Source organism: Alosa alosa, chromosome 12 (assembly GCF_017589495.1).
Source record: "Alosa alosa isolate M-15738 ecotype Scorff River chromosome 12, AALO_Geno_1.1, whole genome shotgun sequence".
Classification (NCBI taxonomy): domain Eukaryota; kingdom Metazoa; phylum Chordata; class Actinopteri; order Clupeiformes; family Clupeidae; genus Alosa; species Alosa alosa.
Window position 1 is genome coordinate 33,412,214 of NC_063200.1, and position 23,863 is coordinate 33,436,076.

General features: G+C 40.0%; 2 long non-coding RNA genes across 2 annotated transcripts; both read left to right on the plus strand.

Moving 5' to 3' along the window:
- The first annotated feature begins 1,491 nt into the window (after window positions 1-1,491).
- On the plus strand, window positions 1,492-3,490 carry LOC125304930. The gene is made up of 3 exons (XR_007195290.1): window positions 1,492-1,849; window positions 2,595-2,654; window positions 3,227-3,490. It is a non-coding gene; the product is annotated as an uncharacterized LOC125304930 (long non-coding RNA).
- Window positions 3,491-16,067: 12,577 nt separating this feature from the next.
- LOC125304980 lies at window positions 16,068-17,518 on the plus strand. Its single transcript, XR_007195301.1, has 4 exons — window positions 16,068-17,044; window positions 17,137-17,224; window positions 17,314-17,373; window positions 17,465-17,518. It is a non-coding gene; the product is annotated as an uncharacterized LOC125304980 (long non-coding RNA).
- Window positions 17,519-23,863: the final 6,345 nt, after the last annotated feature.

Consider the following 23,863-nt stretch of genomic DNA (forward strand, 5'->3'; position numbering starts at 1 on the left):
TTCATGAAAAAAGTTTTTGATTTTGCCACAACTGTGGCTGTGTGGTTGCCTGTATGGGCAACTGTAAGTGCCAACGAGCTGTGTGAGGGAGGCTGTACTAATAATGATTAAGAGTGAAACCAAAAATCTTTGAATAAATACATGATGTTCAAGTCCCTCCACTCGGCGGCCATATTGCAACGCTTTTTGGGCACTCATCGGGCATCTATTTCGGCAGAAATGCGCATGCGCAAGGCCTCATGACACCAATCTTGCTCCAGCTTCTGGTGTGTACAATTTTTGGTAGTAATCTTTGAAACATGCAGCTATTTTTGATTTGCCTCCATTATATATAAGATTTTTGTCCTTAATAGTAGCTATTGTGGATTTTTCTTGCTGTTTCTTTAGCTTAAATGCCAATTTCTTCAATGCTTTAGGACTGTTATCATAATAGCTTTGTCTGAGTAGCATAAGCATTTTCTCAATTTCAGTTGTTTCTGTTGTTTCAAGTGTTTTTTTAGCCGCATTTAGTTGTATCTGCACCTCTTCAGTCCTCCTAATTTCATATTCTTTTTGCAACTCCTTAATCTTGTTTTCCAACCCCTTCCTTTCACTTTCCTTTTTCTTCTTTTTCCAGGATGAATATGCTATTATTTGTCCCCGTATGGTTGCTTTTGCAGCTTCCCATAATACTATGTGTCTTATCTCCCCATTATCATTAATATCAAAAAAAGAATATTTCTCTTCATCTTCTCATTGAAAACCGAGTCTCCAAGTAATGAGTTATTCATTCTCCAAATTTGGTCTCCTCTGTCTCTGTACATATTTATATCAATTACAACTGGTGCATGATCTGATACTGATATGGGTAATAATTCATATTTGGAGACTTTTGCTATATAATTTTTAAACATAAAAACATAATCCCAGGTAAAAAAGTAGTATACTTTAGTGTGTTAGAAATATGATTAAAGTACATGAAGTATAAAGCAAGTATGCTTACACTTTTTGTACTTTATGTAAAGTATGTTTAATGTGTACTTTTAGAAAGTATACTTCAAAGTAGATGTTATTAAGTTCAACTTCAGTGTACTAAAATTAAATATACTTATTGTGCAATATTCAAAGTGTTTTTGTAATGTACTTTTTAAAAGTGTACTTTGTTGTTAGTGTATTTTAAATGGTAAAGAAGTTTATTTAGTTTAAGTGTATTAAATTGCTAATACTTAGAGTTGTAATATAGTCTACTTATGGAAAGTATATTTTTTTGGTAGGCCTAATACATTGTTTGCATAGTTTCATAGTCATCTCACCTTTAATAAAATACTAATGTGTGTAGCTTTTAGGCCTGATATGTCAGCCGCATGGATGGCAATGTGCAATAACCTAGCCTAGACACACTGATCTATCAGTTTTGGTCATCAAATAATATTTTTTCTTTTGTTGATTTTGTGTCTTAGCAAGGTAGTAGCCTATACGTTTGTGAGAGGATGAATGTGGCATTTTGTTAAATTTATAGGCAACACAGTTAAATGTAGGCAGTCCAGTTGACCAATAACATGGTTGTTTGAATTTGAAATGGAGTGGGCGGATCTGTGCAGCTTTCGAGCAAAACGTGGTGTGAGCAAACATTAACGTTATTTTATACAGTCTATGCTTGTAACTTTATTTGCAAGACAGATGGACTGTAGAGACCAGAAAATGCATACGTTTACGGTCCGTATAAGGTTACAGGTTTGTCCAAATTAAAGATACCATAAATTCTAGTCATGCCAGAGACGTTGGTCCTACAGAGCCAGAAGGACTCGTCATATGAGATAACAAGGGCTGAAGCCAGTTGGATCTAAAGTGCCAAGTTATTCGTTATCAGGTGAGTCCCAAAGCATATTGTTAAATGATTCTGATGTAGCTTACTCTTTATGACCTTCGGTAGTCTTTGGAGAAGTTAAATTGATGGCTTAGCAATCTTTCAAGAGTTTGTTTTTATCCTTGCTAGTACAAGCTAGCAATGCCAGATCACGTTAGCTAATTTAGCTAACGTTAACGTCATAAACGTCGACCAGATCCCTATCAAGAAGAAAACTAACGTTACATTAGCCTGCTTTGTGTTTGTGGGATTATTGACAAGCGTTGGCTAGCACTAACGTTAGACAAACTATGATGGAAGAAAGTGTGTTCTTTATTAAGCAACGTTTACCTAAAGTTCACCAATGTTCTTTAATATTATAGTGTAGGCTAAGTTAACTCACAGAAAGGAGGATGGTGCTAGGCTAGTCACACTTCACATTCATTAGGCATGCTAATGACATTGTAGCTGTTTTTTTTTAATCGGGGAGACATCTTTTTTAAAATGAGTCTACAGGACAAATTACATGCATTTTATGAAGTAGAACGTTTTTTTCCACAATTGATATTAGAGGGGAATTAAACCTGGTGTTCTACTAAGTTAATGCTATGAAGCTTAGGCTACATGATTGATATTATGCCTTGGTTTATCACGATAGATTTAGATTTTTTTAAATTATTTGTGTTTGACAGAACATTCAAGTTCATTTCATGGTAGTGTTTGTAATTTACCTAGTTTTAATCTGTAGCCTAACTATGTTTTTTTACAGGTGTTCCTGGACAGTTTTGAAACCGAGATGTCTGAACGCCTCAAATAATCAGCAGTAAAGGTAAATATTCTTCATCCAGGACCTTGTCCCATTACTCTTAAAGCATAACTCAAGCCAAAATGCAACCTAGGGTCTTTTGTGAATGTACCTGAGTCAAACTTTGGTTTGAAAGCATAATTAAGTCAGAAATGGGTGTAAGCTTGACTGTATTGTTTTCTGGGTCAAATGCCATTTTGAATGGGAGTCGTGGGGCAGAACTATTTTGATACATGATGATTTTGATTCATGCATCAAAATAATAGGCTAGTGCCCCTGACTCCCATTTAAAATGCCATTTGACCCGAAAACGATAATATGGTTGTATTTTTGGGAATCTAAGGTAATCAAATGCAGAAAACAGGGTGGTTGCACTCATATCGGTGCCAAAGTGCACAACGCTTTAAGGAAAGACTACCTGGCCAGGTCTACCCATACCAGGATGGCAAACAGATGGTGTCAATACCAATTTGACCCATAAAAGTAAATGGCAAATAGGTACAGATAATCTGTATTAATCTCATCATTGCCAATGGATTTCTGTGTAAAATATTGTTTATCTTGTAAAATGTTGTCCATCTTCTTTCTGTTCACAGACAACAGAGACAAATTCTCTAATACCAAGGTCAATGCATTTGACTGCTGTCCAGCCCCGGGTTGCCACCAAAAACTTTATGCATCTTGGACTGGAAGATGGTGTGCTAGTAAGGAAGCTAGCTACCACAGCCTTTGCCACCACATCTCAGTGTTGGGAGGGAAGTTCACTCACTGCACAACTCTACCAGCTGTACCTTTCCTCCTCAGCCATGATCCGTAACCACCATGGTTTTCTTTCTGGGCCAGAAGACTTTGCAAACAAATAAGCAATAAATGATCATGCATTACAAATTTAGCCATGTTAGACTGTTAAGTTGTTGGCTTGTAGGCTGGGTCTCCAGTAAACAATTTCAAGCTTAGAGGGCAAATTCTCTCACCTAGGAGGGTAAACAACTTTTGTTTTTCATGAAATCTGCATTTTGAATTGATGGTCTACCAATGAGGCTGTAGAGTATCGCGACACAATAGTGGCAAAAAGCACTTTCGCGATGAAACATGCATTCGGTGTATTATATTATATATTATTTCACACACATAGATATTAAATGTGTGCTGCAAATTCTCTCTCTGGCGTGCACTCAGAGGAAACTGCTCCCCAAGCATGGAAGAAAATGCTGCGAGGGAGGAGGAATCTGACCAGCGCTCAAACAGCCACTTTCGAAAAAATCTATGCATGTGAAATAATATAATATGCCCAAATGCATGTTTTATCAGCGTTACCACATCCAACTTGAAAAGATATGCTCAAGAGATCCATAACTTTCAGAAAAATGTTTTACTTTTTGTTATGGATGAATATTATGTTTTGTTTTCATTCATGTCAATAAAATGTTTTTCTCATAATCAAAGTGTAATTTGTCATGTAACAGAATAGGTAGGAGAGTACTAATAGTACAATTTTAAATCACACTAATATTATACTTAAATTGTATGCCTTTATAATGCTTAAAGTATCTTAAGACTATACTTTTATTAACATAACTGAACTTTCAAGGCACTTATTGTAGTCAGGATAAAATATTACAGAAGCATGCCAAATGAATAGAAATGAGGAGGATAAGAGTGTATTCAAAATACACTACTACACTATTATTAGTTATACTGTAATGCCTTTTAAGTACATTTCCAATACACTTGGGATGTTACAAAATTGTACTGCGACTGTGTTTCGAATGCTCATAAAATCTCTTTTTGTATAATGTACTTAAGAACACTTAAAGTTTGAAAAAAGTTGTTCCATTTTAGCACACTAATTACACTCAAAGTATAGTCAAGTTGGTATTAAGTTGAACTTAATACATAATTCAATACACTTAATTACACTTGGATTTGACGAAAAAAGTACAAACGGTACTTAGTACACTTTCAAAAAGTATACTTTTAATAGTTTTTTTTTGTGTAAAGCAAGCAGTCCCCTGTACAGTTAGCCGTTCCAGAGTAATCCAGTTTTGAATTTGCTGTAAAGTTCGACATACATGGATGTCTCCAAATTTGGGCTTTAAGTTTTACAATGTGTTTAAATTGTTCCACATGATTTCATAACGGGCCAAATACAAAATAATGTAACAAATATCGCCTACAGTGGGCATCGCTTTCAAATGACCACTTCATTCGCGATTCGCCGGGCGCGTGAAGCTCGTGAAGCTTTAGTACCACTTTCAGCCACTGTGCGTCGCTCTGCCACTGTACATCGCTCTGCCTGCCGTCCCTTACATAATTGTTGCCAAGAGTAATCCCAGCCTACGAATTCAATAACAAAATAAATCATGCATAATTAAACATTACCTCGATTTAGGCTACTTGGGTATGGCTTAAGGCTTGACTACACTAAAAATCGAAATCGAAATTTGCTGTCTACATTTTTGTCAGTGTTGGGGTTAACGCAACTCATAAATCAAAACAGTGGTGTGATAATTGAGCCAGTAGAGAAATAACTGTTCAGAATTAATCTGTAGCCTTGGGTAGGCTTCTGCAGAAAATAATGTTGTTGCCGATTTAATACTATCTGGCGACGTTTTTTAACAGGCTACGCAATAGAGGCTGAGACAACTATGACCCACGCTTTGGTTTCAGAATTAATTTGCCCTACTTCTTGACTGCAATGTAGTCAATTGACTGCTTGACATGTAATTTTTATTTTTCTGTACAATAAACAAATACATCTGCTTTATGCCGCAGAATTACATTCATATTTGGCTGACTGCAGACGCCACTTCCCTCCCCATATTCCAAGATTAAGATAGTAGCCTATACAAAAAAGCACTTCATACTATCATAAAAAATAGTTAAAAAAGAATAGCTATTTGCAATTTGACAAAACACTGGTCCTCATTTTGCGAATGCGAGGACGATATGAGCCTGTTGCATTTAGTCAGATGTCCTGAGTCACGATAATGTTTGAAAACCACTGGCTCGTAATCTCAATAATTTAACACACGACAGTTGGATAGCCTACTTCATCATGTCCCCATGCCTACATTTTTGTGAGTAGCATAGAGATCGTTAAAAAACAATAAAGTATGGCTCTCCGCTTTGGGACATCGAAAACTTATATTTTTAATAGACTACCGTCGAAGATGCTGACTTGCAAAAGCCTCGGATAACACGCTATCTCCACTATCATCAGTCATGCCCCTTGATCAAAGTGGGGAATGAAATAAAAGTTTGAGAGCCACTGGCTTAACAAGTTACCTGCAGTCCAGAACACAGAATCTGTTGCAATATTCTGATGATCGGGCGATGATATCGGCAAATGTTTGTTTTCCAAAGTAAGAATTTCACTTCACCATGCACCTTCGACAATACCTGGCCTACCTGGTATCATTACAAACATTATTCTGTGTCCTAAAACTGGCATATTTTATGGCATTGTGTCATGTAAGTTCAAGGCAAAATCTAGAGAAATGTGTGAGGTGGTCAGCGGGGACAATTGAGACACACATTGGATTGTGTTATTACTTGAACATTCCACACTATCCACAGCTGTGGTAGGCCTATCAGGGCAGGAGGATTACTGTCAGCAGGCTTTATATAAAAATTCTTCAACAGAAGGCCTCGAATGTTGTCTTGTTTGTGGAGCGCTTGGCTTCGCTTCTGTAATTTCGGCTTCATTGAAAATGAGGGCTTCTCTCAATGACCCTCCGAGAATAAATAAAGGTTGAATGAATGCAGGCTTGCCCAAAATAAAGGCATGTGGTTTGCGCAGCCTACAGTAAATAACAGACCAGCCAGAATGTGCGTTATGATGCTTTTTTTTACGAGCAATATGTTTTGGTACCCTACGACACTGCATGTTCTTAAATAACAATGATCATCAGTAATATTCGACCATTAATTTGGGTAAATGGGCCAGCGTGACCACCTTGATTGGCTGATGATTGTAACGCGGGCATGATTCCAAACACCTCCCTTACGATGATGAGTGACAGGTCTCAGAATGCGTGCGTTACACAAGGACGTAAGATGATGAATAACTGGGGCCGTAGGCTATTCACAAAGGCTTTTATCTTACTACTAGGAGTAGGCTACTCCTAAAACGCACTTAAAGATTTTAGATTGGAGTTTTCTCTTAAAAGTTATTCACAAAGCCTTTCAGACAACTCCTAAACTAGAAGTGAGTCTTAAAGGCTATGGATGACGCCATTACTCATGCACGAGCTTGACTGAATTGACCACCTTGATTGGCTGACGATTGTAACGCTGAATTCCAAACACCTCTCTTCCGATGATGACTGACAGGTGACAGGTCGGAGAATGCGTGTGCTACACAAGTAGTCTCTGAAGGACGGAAGATGATTAATAACTGAATAAAAAAGGCCTAGCCTAAATGAATAAAGAGTAAGGCAAAACAAATAGCTTAGTAGCCTAATGAAACATAGGCCTATGGATTGATGCAGTAGCCTACCTTTGCAACATTATTAAATTAATCTGTCACCATATCCCTAGGCTACGCTTTGCAAAGAGGAGAACATTTTAATTTGATTCACAATGAAACGTTACATTTCATTTACATGTTAACAATGAGTAGTTTTGGTTGTTGTTGGTGGCGTTATTGCATCCCTTTTATGAATGCAAAATTGTTCCCTCACGATTGAAGCTCCTGTTGTTATAGGCTACGATTTCAAAACATCGCAACGTAAAATGCCACAAAAAGCTGTTTATGAATAGGTCTTAGTGAGTTAGAGTCCTCTCGACTTAAGCTGTCCCAGACTTAGGTGCTACTTTTAGGTCTAAAATGCTTCGTGGAAGTACTTTTTGTGAAAAAAAATTAGGAGTCCTAAAGTTAGGAGTGACACTTCCATTATTTTTAGGAGTTGCCCCTAAATTAGCCAGTTAGGAGCTACTTTTAGCCTTAAAATTCTTTGTGAATATGGCCCCTGAATAAAAAGGCCTAGCCTAAATGAATCAAGGCAAAACAAATAGCCTAGTAGCCCAATGAAACATAATGGATTGATGTAGTATCTTTGTAACATTATTAAATTATTCTGTTACTATGCCTACGTTTGCAAAAGAGAACATTTTAATTTGATTCACAATAATGTTACATTTAATTTACATGTTGACAATGATTAGCCTAGTTTTGGTTGTTGTTGGCGGCGGTATTGCATGTTAGTAATGCCTACAATGCAAAATTGCTTCCTCGCGATTGGAAGCTCCTGTAGCTGCATAGGATTTCAAAACCGCAGGTTTGTGATAGTCTGTGAGTAAGGAGTCCTCTTGACTTCTTTTAAGCTGTCAGAGGTGGGAAGGTGTGATTTTTTGGGGGGAAGGGCCGGATTAACTGGGCACAATTGTCTGATGGCCCCCCTTCCCCCCAGCCAACGTGAATCGGGTGGTTAGTTAATAGGCCTATCGTGAAGATTTTTCCTGCCATCTAAGGCACGAGCGCATCTGTGAGGCCAAGCCTCACCAAGTAGCTCGTTTGTTTACAACTAACATTCCATTTAATTAAATTGCTTTATAGGCTATGCCGAAATAGTTTTCAACATTTTTGAATGTTAATGTCGGGTGAATTGAAATGTTCTCAAAGTAGCCTTATGGCTGAAAGCTGCTTGGGACACCCCACCCCCCGTCAAGCCATATAACCATACAAACGCGCTTCCTGCACTCATTGTTTCAAAAGGAGTAATTTTGGCTTTGTCAGAACTGAAGAGCTGTGGACGGCCGCGCACGGTATGCCCAATGAAAATAAATTAACGCAACGCAACACAACACAGACCCAGCTTCTCTCGCGTCAGTCACTGACATGAACGAAACACAGAACCCGCTTCTCTCACGGCAGTCACTGACAGTAGCCTAGAATAAATGCATGGGGAAAACACTTCCCATGACAAAGACATCGTAAAACACTGAAAGTTAATATTTTGTCACTAGCAACATTCATCTGTCCTTTGTCAAATGTATTATGTTCCAAGTACCTATGCGTAATTCTGCTTCATAAAGTTGAACAAATACATTTGCTTATTTCACAGAAAAATATAAATAGCCAGTCTACAGTGCAGAGTTGGTAAGTTATGGTAGGCCAACTTGCAGAACATACAAACAGGGAAATTATTTCTCTTGCAGCTGAGTAGCCTCAGGTGCGACGTGACATAAGGCCGAACATGCAAGCTTCAATGAATCGTGCTTCACGACAATCGCTACGTTAAACTTAAATAGGTTAACATCACTCTAAGTTCGCCTTCAAGCAAGGAAAACGATGATTTGAAGACATCTGTTTTAGTTGGAAGGGCAAGGGGTAGCAACAGGGCAACACAGAGACAGGCCCGATGGCAGGGGCTGTTATGAGAGTATTAAAATATGGGATATTCTACGGGAAAACATTAAAACGGCAAGACAGCGGGAAAGTTAAAATACGTGATAAACACGGAAAAAGTTGGCATGCATTGTTTCGGGTCCCGTGCACAGGGATTATTTGTCATACTATTAATCACATATGATTATTTGTGAAATTGTGCAAACAGGCTAACACATTTGAAAAGGAAGGACTGGTAGCATGCAAGCTCACGGGAAAGACTGATTTAAGAACGTTATCACAAAGTGTGTGGCTGTGGCGCTGGCGGAAGAGAATTGGCAGGGGAGGGTCATGTCTTTTTTTAACAATTCTGTCGGAGGGTCATTGAACAATTTCTAGGAGGCAAGAGAGGGTCATGCAACTTCCAACTGAAGCACTCAAAATTGGCCCCTTCAATAAATAACGACCAGTCCCTAGATTGCTGCTGGGCTATATGTCTTGGTTCTGTTAACAACTCATTGTCAAACGCATCTATCTCAGGTTGCATCCATTACAAACAAACATGCAACGTGAACGTCTGGGATTGGGAGAGCACTAAATGCTCTACTGAATAAGCACAAAGTCAAACCTTTAAATGAAAAACACTCTTCAATAATCCAAAAAATAAACCGCTAATGAAGTAAACTTGTGACCATCAAAAATCGCTTATCACTTGTAACTCCGCGGATACCAGGACGTAACAGGAAGGCATTTGGCTGTGCAACGGAGGTTAATATGCTCCATGTTTTGTCCAAATGATGACTGTCTATCATCGTTGCACTCAGAGAAAACCGAATGTTTCATTCGTCCCCCGCTTTCAATCGTCCCGGTTGTACCTACTCAAAAACGCAGATAGAACCTTATTACTCTAAGGTAGCGAAATAGCGCTCAGCATGATTCATGCCCAATTAATTCCCCCTGTTAAAGTGTTAGCCTTTGTAGTTTGGTTTCATTGATGATAAACGGCTTATGGCTAAATATGTGAAAACGTTAAAATACAGTAGGCGATAAACCCGGAAAAAGTTGACAGTGATTTTTTCCTAATCACTTTGGAGGGTCATAGAAAAATGTATTGCTTTTATTGTCACGTCTTTTTGGACTAATGCTCCCAAAACTACTCCGGTAGCCCCTTAAATAAATAACGAACAGTCCCTAATGAAGTAAACTTGTGACCATCAAAAATCGTTTATCGCCTGTAACTCCGTGATAACAGGACGTAACAGGAAGGCATTTGGCTGAGCAACGGAGGTTAATACTCTATATTTTGTCCAAATGATGTCTGTCTATCATCGTTGCACTCGGAGAAAACCAGAATGTTTGATTTGTCCTGCGTCTCTACCGCTGCAAACGGGATTCACTCGCAGTTAACCAAATATTTCTTTATTAGGGCAGGGCAGGCATATTTCTGGCTATTACATTATTTCTAAACCAGTCTGCTAAAGTCTGTAGTGAAGTCTGTGTAGGGTTTTCCAGGCTCCATTTCTTTTTACGAGACACCCTGCTCACTTGAGCCATCTACCGGTGGTTTGGGTTGTTGCAGCGTCTCACTGGAAAAATACAAATTAAAGTCGCGTGATACCGCGTGATCCCACGCGCGGACCGCGAGTGAAGCTGGCCAAGTCGAAGCACTGCCCACTGTAGATATTGGTAAATCAGAGGACAGCTGACTAAGAGTTTGTGAAAGTAGCCTTAATGATCACAAAATGCTAAGCATGCATCTAGGCTATTTGAGTTTCTTAAAGCTGAGCTGTGCTTAAATTGTTCAATACATGATTTCATAACAGGCCAAATATAAAATAAATGTTATATATAGCCCAGATATCTGTAAATATTAGATAGTCAGATGATTTACAGTTCTATGTAATATGTCATGTTTTCATTTCATGTTTTTGTAATGTTTCATACAGTGATGCAGGTCTACTGCAGTGAATAGGCTAAATACAACTTTGATCATTTGTATAGCCTACTACTGTATAGTTAACTTTGGCCTTGGTGCCCTGACAAGTGGCCTTGCCCCCAGAATGGTGAAATTCCAAGCCTGGTGACCAGGCTTTCTATATACGATTCTATGTGGAAAAATAGTATTAACTGGTGATAGCATATGTTACCCAGGATATTGTTAAAGATAAACCTAGCTTCTGTAATCTTTCAACCAAGGTCAGGAGTATTGATTAGGGGTGTGCAGCACGGTCGCATAGAAGTCACACTATCACAATAGATGACCAAGTCACTGAATGTTAATTAGCCTACCTTAAGTTAGAATCTTGGAAGTCACAATAAACATTGGATCTGGATATTTTTCGTTTCTATTCTGTTTATGTTATGTATTTCTGAGTGTAGCCTACACCAGTGTTTTTCAACCTTTTTTGTGCCACGGCACACTTTTGACACTTCATGTCCCACGGCACACTAACATCCTGTGTGAAGAAAAAATAAACATACCATAGCCTAAAATTTCAAATAATACACAGATATGGCCTTATTATGGCTTCTATGCAAGACCTGCTCAATAAAACAAGCACCCTCTGTTTCATTTGTAGGTGACTATATCTAATTTAATTGTTGTTATGAGCTGGATATGTGATGATTCTGTGAATACTGGATATGGGGCCCCCGTTGTACAATGCCTGCATACCACAAATATTGCAATCATACAATCAATGAGAGCATGTGGTTATAAATGATTTGATTCAACAGTTGCTTTTCTGGACCAGTGAGTGACATTTGGGTAATTTTTCTGTGGCACACCTGATGATCTCTCACGGCACACTAGTGTGCCCCGGCACAGTTGTTGAAAAACACTGGCCTACACAATGCAGAGAAATAAAAGGGAGACCCAAATTCGTTTGAAGGACTGTCATTGCATTGTTATGACACATGCTGTAAAAACGTGTTGGCAATGTGAATAAGTTAACACTGTTGGTTATTCAAATATAATGAATCATTATTTGATGAATAATATCCAAATGACACTATCATATACAATATGGTAGGAGGAAAGACAGCATCAAACCACTACAGATGGATGGCAGGTTGAGGAAACAGCATCAGGGCTTCAGGTGAGGTTCTAATTATTAGCCTATGTCAAATTGTCAATTCAGTTGGAGTCAGCAGCATTGCTGTACAATATAATGAGATGGAGTATATTCACTTCTGTATTGTGATAGTCTGTATTGCCAACAGTATGAAATAACAAAGGAAATCGCCATTAAGGCACTGGTATCTTACAGCAAAAGAATTCCAATTACAGTTAAGCAAATACAAATATAATTTAGAGTCGCATAAATTCATAGACATATTCAATCCTAAACTATGGTGCATTAACATCCTCAGTAACATAAATAAAATACTATATATATATATATATATATATATATATATATATATATATATATATAAAGGGTTCAGATGCAAAAGCCTCTAAATGCCACCTATGTCAAAAAATGAGATAAAGATGGTGAGGGATGCTCTCCACACATAGTATAATGCTAATCAAATAATTTAACTTCTAAACCCACTAAATACCACTCTCTTCCTGGTCTGAAATATCGATTTATAGGCAAAAACCTATAGGAGCCTGAATTTAAATGCTCATTTAAAAGAAAAGTGGTCAGACGGATTTAGAGGGGTTTGCATCTGAACTCTTCAATATATAACTATATAATCTGGGCAAATTTAAGATATGCTTAGCTTCTGTTATCTGAGAAACAAAATTGGCATCTAGTGGTCAAACATTTATTTACGTTTAAACAATTGTTTTCGTCTGCACATATTTCTCTCCAGTCGGAGATGCTAGTTTAACTTTAGAGTACTATAAATAATGAAAGAGGCTATTGTCTATTGACAGTCTGACTTTTGTCAGTAAAAGTTAATTTTTCAGCCAGGGGTGGGGGGGATTGGATGTCCCCACTAAAGCTGAGACCAAACCTACGCCCTTGCTAGCTCCGCTGTTGGGAAAACGCATGGGACTCAGCGCTGTCCTACTGCGCGCAGAGGGAATTTGAAAGACAACCGATTATCCCGCCCCTCGGACTGAGAACGGTGAGTGCCCAGACCCTACATTTTAATGTGGGTCTGGCTCGTCAGGCTAGAAGTGCCTAACTTCTGTATAGGAAACACAGTGTCCCATTGCACTGAGCTCATTGATGACTGTCTTACTACCAAACTCGAAGTCCCAGTGTGATTGGCATATGGATGTGACAGCTCTGTTCAATGAGGTCATGACAAATTGCGATAACACACAGATTCTCCTTTGAAGCTGGGTCATCATCACGTTTGGTCATTTCTGTGGCCATGTTAATCAACACACCAGTTCACAAAGTCATACATGATGTTGGGTACATACTTGCTGCATTGGAAACATAATAGACAGTCACTGCTGACATATTACTCACTGTCATGCTCTACCTGATCCATGCTTTTCCTCAATATGTCTGCAGCCCTGTGTAATATTTGGATTTTGGAAAGACTCTGACTGTCTGTGGTAGTGTAGTCTCAGTCTAATGCAAGCCTGTCTTTGTAATGCTGTATCAGCTTTTCCTTTAGTTTCCAGGATCTATATTTCTTGTGTTGAACTATGGACACACCTTATTGCTCAGCAATGGTCTTTAGTATGTTGTCATAGCTACTGTATAAGTCAAACACTTTCCTCACTTTCATATCTTTGGACAATACTGTTTTATCAATGTCTTCAGTGAGCTTAATAAAGGCTTTGTTATAGACATTGGTCTGCTTTTTGGATGTATGGGGGGTGTGAATGTATGGGTGTGGGGAGGGACGACGTATGTATGGGTGTAAGTGAGGGTGGGATGGGGGAGTGTGTGTGTGAGTGGGTTTTACCCTTTCGGAGTAAATAAATGGAGGGGAATGGGTCCATATGTAGAATTGTGAGGGGTTGGGGGGTTGGGTATGAGAGATGAAAGGTTATTAATATGACTGTCTCGCTTTCTTGGTTGGTTTAACTGTCTCGTTTTCTTGGTTGGTTTAACTTGCTTGGTTTAACTATGTATTTTTTTGTTAATAAATAGCAAATTGATTAATACTGAGAGGGTGAGAGAAGCTGTATCCCTGCCAATGAAGAAATTATATTATTTAGTGTAGGCCTTTTTTGAGGCGTACTATAAGTATGCCAAAACAACCACTTAGAAAAGATGGTTGAAGATAATGACATTTTTGGAACCTTTTTTTGTTGTTTATAATTTTGTTTTCCTTTTTATGTTTTTTTTATTTCTTTTGCCTTCCCTATTTTGGTGTTTATTTTTCTATACCTATTTACCCAACTCGCTAATTTCCTGGTATTTGCAAACACATACAGACATAGTCAGGGATATGCTATCCATATTACAATGGAGAATAGCTAGTTCAGTATATTTGTGGACTTGTAAACAGTATATGGTTATAATGAAGCAAATTAGTCCCCTGTTTACCTCTAGATGTGTGACCTAAATATAATATCATTAAATGTGAATGGGTTAAATAATCGAGTAAAGAGGGAAAAAATCTTATTCCAGATGGAAAAGGATAAGGGAGATATAATTTGCATAACTCATTTGCAAAAAAAGAAGGGTGTGGCGATAATAATTAAATCTCATGTATGATTTGAAAAAGAATACTGTGTTATTGTTTTAAAAGAAAAACGTCTTAAATTAGATCAATTACGTACACTAGAAATTGAAAAATTAATGAAGTTCACGGATCAAGAAAATTACGATGGTGGCCCAAAGTTTCTAAAAACCTTGGCATATAAATTAAAAAAACAAGAGTATATGGAAAGAGTATATCACAAAACTAAAAACAAAACATGACAAATTAATTATTGACAAAGAACAGATTGCAGAGGAATTCGCCAATTACTATGAAGATTTATATAGAGAGGAGATAAGTGAAAATACAGAATCAATTCAGAATTATTTGAGTAAGATAGAAATGCCAAAGTTAACAGAAGAGAATAACATGGAATTAATAAAAGACATCACATTAGAGGAAGTAAATAAACAAATTCTAGACATGAAAATAGGAAAAGCTCCAGGTGATGATGGTTACACAAATGAATTTTATAAAGCATTTAAAAATGAACTCTCCCATACTGGTTGAAGCATATAATCATGCACTACATACAGGAAGATGGGTACAAACTTGGATATCATCTATAATAACTCTTATACACAAAGAGGGGAAGGATGCCACAAGGTGTCCTTCTTATAGGCCCATATCACTACTCAATACAGATCACAAAATAATATCAGCCATATTAGCAAACCGGTTAAATTTTTTTATTTCAGATGTAGTAAACATTGATCAGTGTGGATTCATACCGGGAAGACTATTGGGGGATAATATTAGAAGAACCTTAAATATAATTGATTATGCTCAAAGGCAAAGTAAGGATATTGGAGAGAATATAGTATAGGCCTAACCTCTTATTGTAATCAAATTAAAAAGTGACAGGTGGGCGGGACTTCCGGTTGATTAAGGTGGGACATCCGGTAAGGTATTTGATTTCCGGTGAGGGCGGGACATCCGGGTTTTGAACTTGTCATCAATTGAGTCTGACAGGTTGTTTGAATGTGGCGGGGTGCTTTTTGTATGAGTCATGTGTCTGAGGGAGGGGGCTGTGTGTGTGTGTGTGTGTGTGTGTGTGTACATGGTTTGTGTGTGTGTGTGTGTCTGCGGGGAGATAGTGAATTTGACAGTTTTGTAGGTTTTAGTGTCATTTTTGTACTTTTTATGATCATTTTGTATGTTTTTTTAGCCATTTCGTGTTTTTTGGCCGGGGCGGGGGCTTGTGTGTGTGTGTGCATGGGTGTGTGTGTGTGTGTACAGGGGTGGGGGGTGTACAGGGGTGCTGGGTGTGTGTGTGTGTGTGTCCAGGGGTGGGGGTGGTACACGGATGTGCTGGTAATGGGTGAGCGTGTGTCCAGGGGTGTGGGTGTACAGGGGTGTGTGTGTGTGAGTGTGTGTGTGTGTGTCCAGGGGTGGGGGTGGTACACGGATGTGCTGGTAATAGGTGAGCGTGTGTCCAGGGGTGGGGGGTGTACACGGATGTATTGGTCATGGTTGGTGTCCTGTTGGGGGATGTCATGGGAGTGTCATGCCTAGACAATTATCAAAAATCAAAAATCCGAATGGGTGCTAGAAGCCATGAGTCTGGTCAAATGAGTCTGGTCAAGTTTAAATTCAGTTTTAAATTCAAATTCATCAAGATTTTCATCAAGTCATTGAAAAGAATAGAATGTATCAGACAGTAGAACGGTGGAGAGAGGGTAGGGGCTGGGTCAAAGGTCTGTATGCGTGGTTGCGTGCGTGTATGTATGTGTGTCTAAGAGAGGGGGAGAGAGAGAGAGGAGGGGGTTTGTTTGACTGTATGTATGCTTCAAGTTTTAGTGATATGAACCTGAATAAAAGAATCAAGGATGTGATGATGCCAAGAGTCTAAAAAGGTTTCAGCCATGTTTCTGTGAACTAAAATAAAAAATAAATCCTACTTGTAAGTTCAAGTACAAGTAAGGTTCAGCGTCATGCATGTCTAATGCCATGGCTCCAGGGCCCTGAGGGGGTAGGTGGCGTGCATGCTTGAGAGTGAGAAAGAGAGAAGTTGGAATGTTTAGTTATGTTTATGTTTTTAGGATGATTAAACTGAATGTGAATGAACTGAATGATCTGATCCTGTCAAGAACCTTCTTTCATATATATTTCTGTGAGCTAGAATAAAACATATCATAAATGTAATGTTCTGGGTAAGCGTGTCTAATACCTAAGCTGGTGTGCCTTATGACTTAGAACAATGCATCTTTTTTGCCAAAATTTGGGATGGGGGTGCGAAATGAGGTATAAAACTCGGACATAGGCAAAACTGACATCATCTATCACCGTGAATCGCCATACAGCAAAGGCATTTGTGAAGAGATTCATCATGGCAGAGCGACCTGACCAGGCAAGTATGTAAATTGTAGTTTTTCATTTTTCTACTATATCGTTGCATTATCCCTGATTTAATACATGTTTTTTTTGTTTGTGTTGTTAGTATGAGTTGGAATATCTACGTGTAAGTAGAAGATCAAGCTTGCCCATTTGATTTCACACATTTCATTTCTACCATAATCATGTCATGACATCTGAAAAATGGTTTTGTTTTAGTTCCTGCAAATCTGAAGTACCTCATCTGACAGCGGCCTTGGCACTGACAACTACAGCCCGGCATCTCCGAGCCAAAGCTTTTAATCCGGTACGTAGTTGCTTATCTACTTTGCTCGGGATAGTGTAGAATGTCTACGTGCATTATTCATGTGTTTTGTTTTTTTTTGTTCTGTATAGAAAATTCCGAGGTTGTCCAGAGGGGTCGGGCGAATTCTCCAAGCCTGAGCTTGTACCAAGGTAGGCTATAGTTCTTCCTGCGTATCATTTGGAGGTGTGATAATGTTTTGTTTTATACCGTGCTAAATTTGTTTTTTCTTCTGTTTAAAAGACTCTGATGCAGAGCTGTACCGACCAACTTCCCCTCACGAAAGTATGCACGAAGGTATGTACCCTACAAAATATTATGTGAGAGAGAGCGCTTGCGAGTGTGTGTGGCTGCAGCGAGGCAGAGGCGCGGGCGTTTATAAAGATTACAAAAAATTTTGTAAAAGTTTTTTCAAGTTTTTCCAATCTAAAAGTTTAAAAATGTTTTAAAAATTTCTCAAGTAAAAAAAAATAAAATAAAAGGTTGCCGTAGCCGGGTTTCGATCCCGGGACCTCCTCTGCTATTGGTAAATAACCGGGGTGCGATCAAATGACCTGCCTTCGCCACTACGGTCTACTGTAAATACGTGCTTTTTTGCCCTTAGAATATGATGCTGTATGACGTAGGGTTGGGACACGTGTGGGTGCTTGAAAGAGTGGAGTATGAGGGTGTGTGTCTCTGATTGCCTGCTTGAGAGGGGGAGGGTGTATGTCTGTTGGCCTGCTGGAGAGGGGGAGGTAGGGTCAAGGGTCTATGTGTGTGTGTGTGTGATTTTGAAACATGCCAAGACCAGGGGGGTCTACACATACCCATTTATGCCAGTGCTCTGACCTGCGGTAACGTATGGTTTAGGGCTTCAGGCAGAGATTGTGTGGCCAAGTTTTTCAAGCATTTTCGCCACCCCAGATTCATGAAACTACACCTTTCTGGCGCATAACGCCAGAGGTTTCGATCACTATCTGATATTGAATCATATGGTGGCCCAAGGCATGACTCCGCATGTAATTATGAACGGGGCAAAGGTGATTTATATGTGAGACACGGCCAATAAACAGACCTACATCGACACATTATCTTTTCTCACAATGAAGTTAAGTCACATACCGAAAGCAATGGGGTTGAGTGATTCTGCGAAAGGTTATTTTCCGCATTATTTTTCATCTTTGAGTAAGATGACATGTAGGACCGTACCCCGGGCCAAGTGCTTACGGTGTAGACCAGATGCGGGAATCAGAGAGGCTTAAATTCTTTGAATGGTACGAAGGACGTTTGATTTCCAGAAGGAATTGAGATTGTACGGTGATAATGACTATACTGAAAGCTGGAATGATGCGCTTTAGGGAGGAAACTCTAGCTGAAACGGGGGTAGACCCCTTCTCATGCGTCACCCTGTCTTCCCTCTGTCTAAAAATCTTGTGCACAAATTTCCTACCTGCTAATACTCTCGCCATACCCCCGGCAGACAATTACAGCAATCAATGCAAGAGCTTCTCGCACAGTGCCATACAATGGCTTCTTTATCTGTGTGAATCCCAGGGGGTGGTCAATCGACACGCCTTAAATGGTGGAGAGGTTAAAATAGGTCAATATTTTGTGGATGGGTTTTCAGTGCAGAATGGAGAGAGGGTCTGTTACGAATTCCTGGGTTGTTTTTATCACGCCTGCCCCGAGTGTTTCAGAGCTCAAGACATATGCCCCCTCACCAAAATCCCATTCGGTACTGTGTACGTACGTTGGTAAAACTTGAAGCTTTGAGATCTATCCACGGTTACCGCATTGAATTTATTGGGAAACACTCCTGGCGAGAGATGTGTAAGCAGGCAGACGTGGTCAATTTTCTAAGTTGTCTAGAATTACCGCCACCATTCTCCCCTCGCTGTTCTCTTTATGGCGGTCGAACCTCGGCTATAGGTCTACGCTACATTGCCCGGCCGGGCGAGCACGTGGAATATGTCGATGTCACGTCATTGTATCCCTACGTTAACGCCTACTTTGATTACCCTATAGGACACCCCGTGATTATTCGGGAAAACTTTGAGGACCCTCGCCAATACTTTGGCTTAATTCAAGCTACAGTGTATCCGCCCCGAGGTCTTTTCTTTCCTGTTCTACCCTATAAAACAAGTACAGGTAAACTCACGTTCACGCTATGCCGCACTTGCGCTGAGCTGAATGTGCAAGACCGTTCTTGCCGACACTGGGAGCTGTTCAAAGACTACATTCTTTCTTTTGTGAAAAGTAAACAGGAAACCTCGGGCTACCCAGACTGGGCTACTTCGCCCGAACTGCAACGTCAGTATGTGGCAGACTATAAGCGACACCAGGGGGTGTCTTTAAGCCCCGAGAAAATTCAATACAATGCAGCCAAGCGCTCTTTGGCCAAGCAGCTCTGCAATTCTGCTTGCGGCAGGTTGAGTTTAAGACCTGATTTAGTGCAGACCAGTCTTGCTAGCCGAAGATTTTTTCCAGTATCTTTTTTCAGATCAGTTTGAGGTGACCGAGTTCAGTTTCTTAAATGAGAATGTGGCTCTGGTACAGTGGCGTCATGCCTCTAAATATGTCACCCCTCCCGCTAAAGCTAATGTCATCATAGGCAGTTTTACCACCGCCTACGGTCGCTTAGAACTCAAATATTTGCATAAGCTTCAAGAGCGTGTACTCTGTCTGCGAGATGGTGGAGGCATATGTGCGCGATCCTCAGAGACTCCGCGCCATACACACGCTACAACGTCGCATCACATAAAAGGAGTTTCACGTTGCATACCCAAACACTCGAAAAAAGATTTTCAGTAGTGTACGATAAAAGACGTCTGATGCCTGATTACTCCACTCCACCCTACCCTTCGGATATTAACTATTTTCTGAGGATATTCAGGAGACCTGCAGGAATTATCTAGGATGTCTTGGGGAGCAGATATTGAAGTGAATTATGATTTACACCTCAAGTTACCGTTTTCAGCGCTGGTTGTAGGACCGAGTCAGAGTGGGAAAACTTCTCATGAAAACTGTTTTGTCTCAGAAACCTGACAACATTGAATGGATATATTCTTCTTTTCAACCCCTGTATCACGTGTTGAAGCAAAAAATAAACATTACATTTGTGAAAAACATCCCGGACTCTCTGAATGATGACAAATTATTTCCACCAGGCCGACATCACTTGTTCATTTTAGACAATGTTCTAATGACAACGGGGAACCACCCCGAGGTTTTTAAATTGTTCACGGAGTACGCACATCATCGGTTAATATCCGTGTTTTATCTGGTTCAAAATGTCTTTCATCAGGGTAAACATTCCAGGACTCTCAGTCTGAACACCCAGTACATGTTCCTGTTTAAAAACCCTTGTGACAATCTGCAGATAAGCGTTCTAGCCAGCCAGATGTTTCCTCGCAAAAAGTCTTTCTTTTTACAGGCTTATAAAGATGCCACGGGAAAACCCTACGGCTATTTATTGGTTGATTTGACTCAAACTTGTCCAGATAAACTACGCCTTCGTTCAGGTATTACCCCGGGTGAGACACCAGTGGTTTACGTGCCCTCCGAGTAAGCGGTCATGTCTTCACGGATTAAAAGAAACTTGTATTTTTTACATGCCTTAATCACCGCCAAGCCTCGGGAGCGTAAAAAGCTGTTGGCACACTGTTCATCGGATGCCTTGCGTGCCTTATGTGAAATAGCACTTAATACGCTCAAAGGCAACATCCCACTCAACACCTCACTGTTTAAGAAACATGTTTTTAACATTTCTCTAGTTTTATTGCATCGTATTCAGCTCCAAAAGTCGGTTCAGTCCCAATTCGGCCGTGTGTGTGTTTCTGACAATAAAACAGATAATAAATACGTGACTACGTTAAATAAACCACTGCCTATTTAGAGCATGTTACATGCATCACGTAATGACAGTTATCTGAAGAAATGCACATTGTAGGCTAAGCTAGAAGCTAAGAACAGCGACTTTGCTAACGTTACACCAAGCATCATATCAGCTAACATGAATTTGATCAAATCCCTTCCCTAGTTTGTAAAGTTATACATTAACGTTAAACTCAAAATGTATGTGCTACATAATTCAGCATGTCATGTCCCCGGTATAACGTTATTGTCGGGTCCTTAGGAGGTATTTGAAATAACCAAGTGCAAATGTCATCCGAGGGACCTGACGGTGACGTCCCCAAAAAGTCCTGCACCAGACGTCACGCAATAACCAAACGATAACTTGCTCCGGACGTCAATAAGGTCACCAGAACGTCCGCTAGAGAACATGACGTTCGGGACCAATCGGGGACGTCGTGAATGTCGGCATAAGGTCTGGGGGACGTCCCATGTTTGTCGGGTTAACAATTATGACATTCTTTAAACCTAAGGAGAGAGCAGGCATTTTGTCCGGCTGGTTTAGCCCCCACTGTCCTTAGACACCGTTGATAGCGGTTGACAAATTTGTGAACCATAATGTCATTTTAAAGCGGGTCTGCAGAATACATGTCCAGTACATCGGCCATAGGCACACCTCTCATTCTTTGAGATAAGTAAAATACACAATGTTGGCCACAAGCTTGGGACCCTATGTCTTGAACTTGACGCGTGTTGTAGTGGATTTCTCAAGCATGTTTCAATAAAAAGTGGGTAATGGTCTCGGGATAGTGAACATAGTGGGGGGGGGGATATCCGAAGCTATCATAAAATTCAGCCTTCTCCCGGGACTCGATGATCAGAGCCAACCAGTGTTCACCCCCTAGAGAGCTCGGGTGGGTATTTACCACCAAACAACGGGGTCCTGACCGTCGATGCTGGTCAGGTAACATGTCACAGGCGAAGACACAGAGAAAATGAGATCCTAAGAGAGGTCTCAATAAAGCTTCTATTTCATGGGTGTTCATGTTCAATCGTTCTGTTTTTATATACTTTTTTTTAAGCTAATTAAAGTCCACCTGGGGCCTGTACTACGAAGCGGGGTTTCTGGCTTATCTGGGTAACTTCGAGAGTAACTTGATCACGTGTGGCGTAACTTCCCGATTAACCCGTACTACGAAAGGTGGATAGGTTTTAACCGAGGTATGCTGCCATGGCAATTTACACTGCATCTCAAACCTGCTCCGACCAGGTTATGTTCTTGGTTAACCCGAGGTTTCCGTTAACCACACCCTTTATAAGTAGGTTACCACCCCTCCACATAGCCTACCCGGACGATATTCTCTATGAAGATATAGATTGTCAGCTGAGGGAATTCGTTATCTTTGTCAGATGATCTAGGAAGACGTCTCATAGCAATGCCCGTACGTGGACATTCATGTATTCAATCGGTGATGCAAGAATACTGTATGGCCTAAAATAAATCGGACATAGGCTACAGTAGGCCTAATAAATAAAAATCACCATTTTAACAAACTTGTTGAATTGAATGTCATATTACTGTACCCTGCACATAAAGGCTACACATTTCCACAGCACCAGAATCCGAATCAATGCCTCCCTCAACCCCTCCATAATCGGCCTTCCACTATTATTTGCGATGGCCAACTCCTCTGCTATTGTAAAACACTCTGGTGCCTTTCCTCCTACAGTAGTTTTCGAAGACACCTGTTTCTTGTTAGCTGTAAAACAGAGGCCAAGTGAAGGCTATAAGCTAGGCCTACATGATTTCATAAGTAAGAAATATTAATGCAAGCTATAACTATATAAACCTACTATTCTGAATAATGTTTTTGTGTTTCATTTTCACCTGCTGCCATGTGCGTTTGGCAATGGTGTTGCATCTGAAATGTTCACAGGATTAGGCATACACTAAATCAGTCAATGGGGGCTACTTAAACATTCAATTATCCTTATTACTGTAATCTATATGCCCACTTCTGAATTGGGTTGCATCTGTAGGCCTTTCTATGAACTCAAATTAGGCTATTAATCCTCCGTAACACATATTTGAAGAACATGTGGGAATAAAACTTTACTTTTAGGCATTTAGGCTACCCGATCTGTAATACGTTGCCAACAGCCTTGCTTTGCTCACTGCCGACGATTTGATTTTTTTGTCGTAGTGGGTTTTAATTCCTCATAACTTGTCATAATAATTGTGCATTCCTCATCCGTAAAATGAGGTGATCACGCTCATCATTGAAAGTGGTGACTTGCGCTGCAACCCCCCTTTATGTGAACGCCACAGGTTAACCCCGGCTCAACAAATCAACTTCATAATCAGCGCCGTAGTACCGATTAACACCACTTAAGATAACCAGGTTTTGTCAACCCTGGTTTAACAAAGTAACCCTGGGTTACATCTGGGTAGGTTAAGCTCCCTTTGTAGTACAGGCCCCAGCACTTACCTCCTGGCGTTAATTTCCAACACTGAATCAAAACAGGCGTAAGCAATCAGGGTCAGAGTATCTGCAAGGGGTTGTCGGAATCTCATTTCTAGTCTTAGGCTCCCCTTAGTGGCCGGTGAAAGAACTGCACCATTATTGTCGTCGTCTGAATCTAAATTAAACGAAAATAAAGTATATCCATGCAGGAATTCTGCACGATTAATGCTGATGCTGTGGTCTTTCAGATGGCGACCCGTTGACAGAATGAGATTATAGAATTCACGAGTGCAAATGTTCTGGTCAAAGTTGGGTTGGAAGGGCTTTGCAGGTATCTGACGTC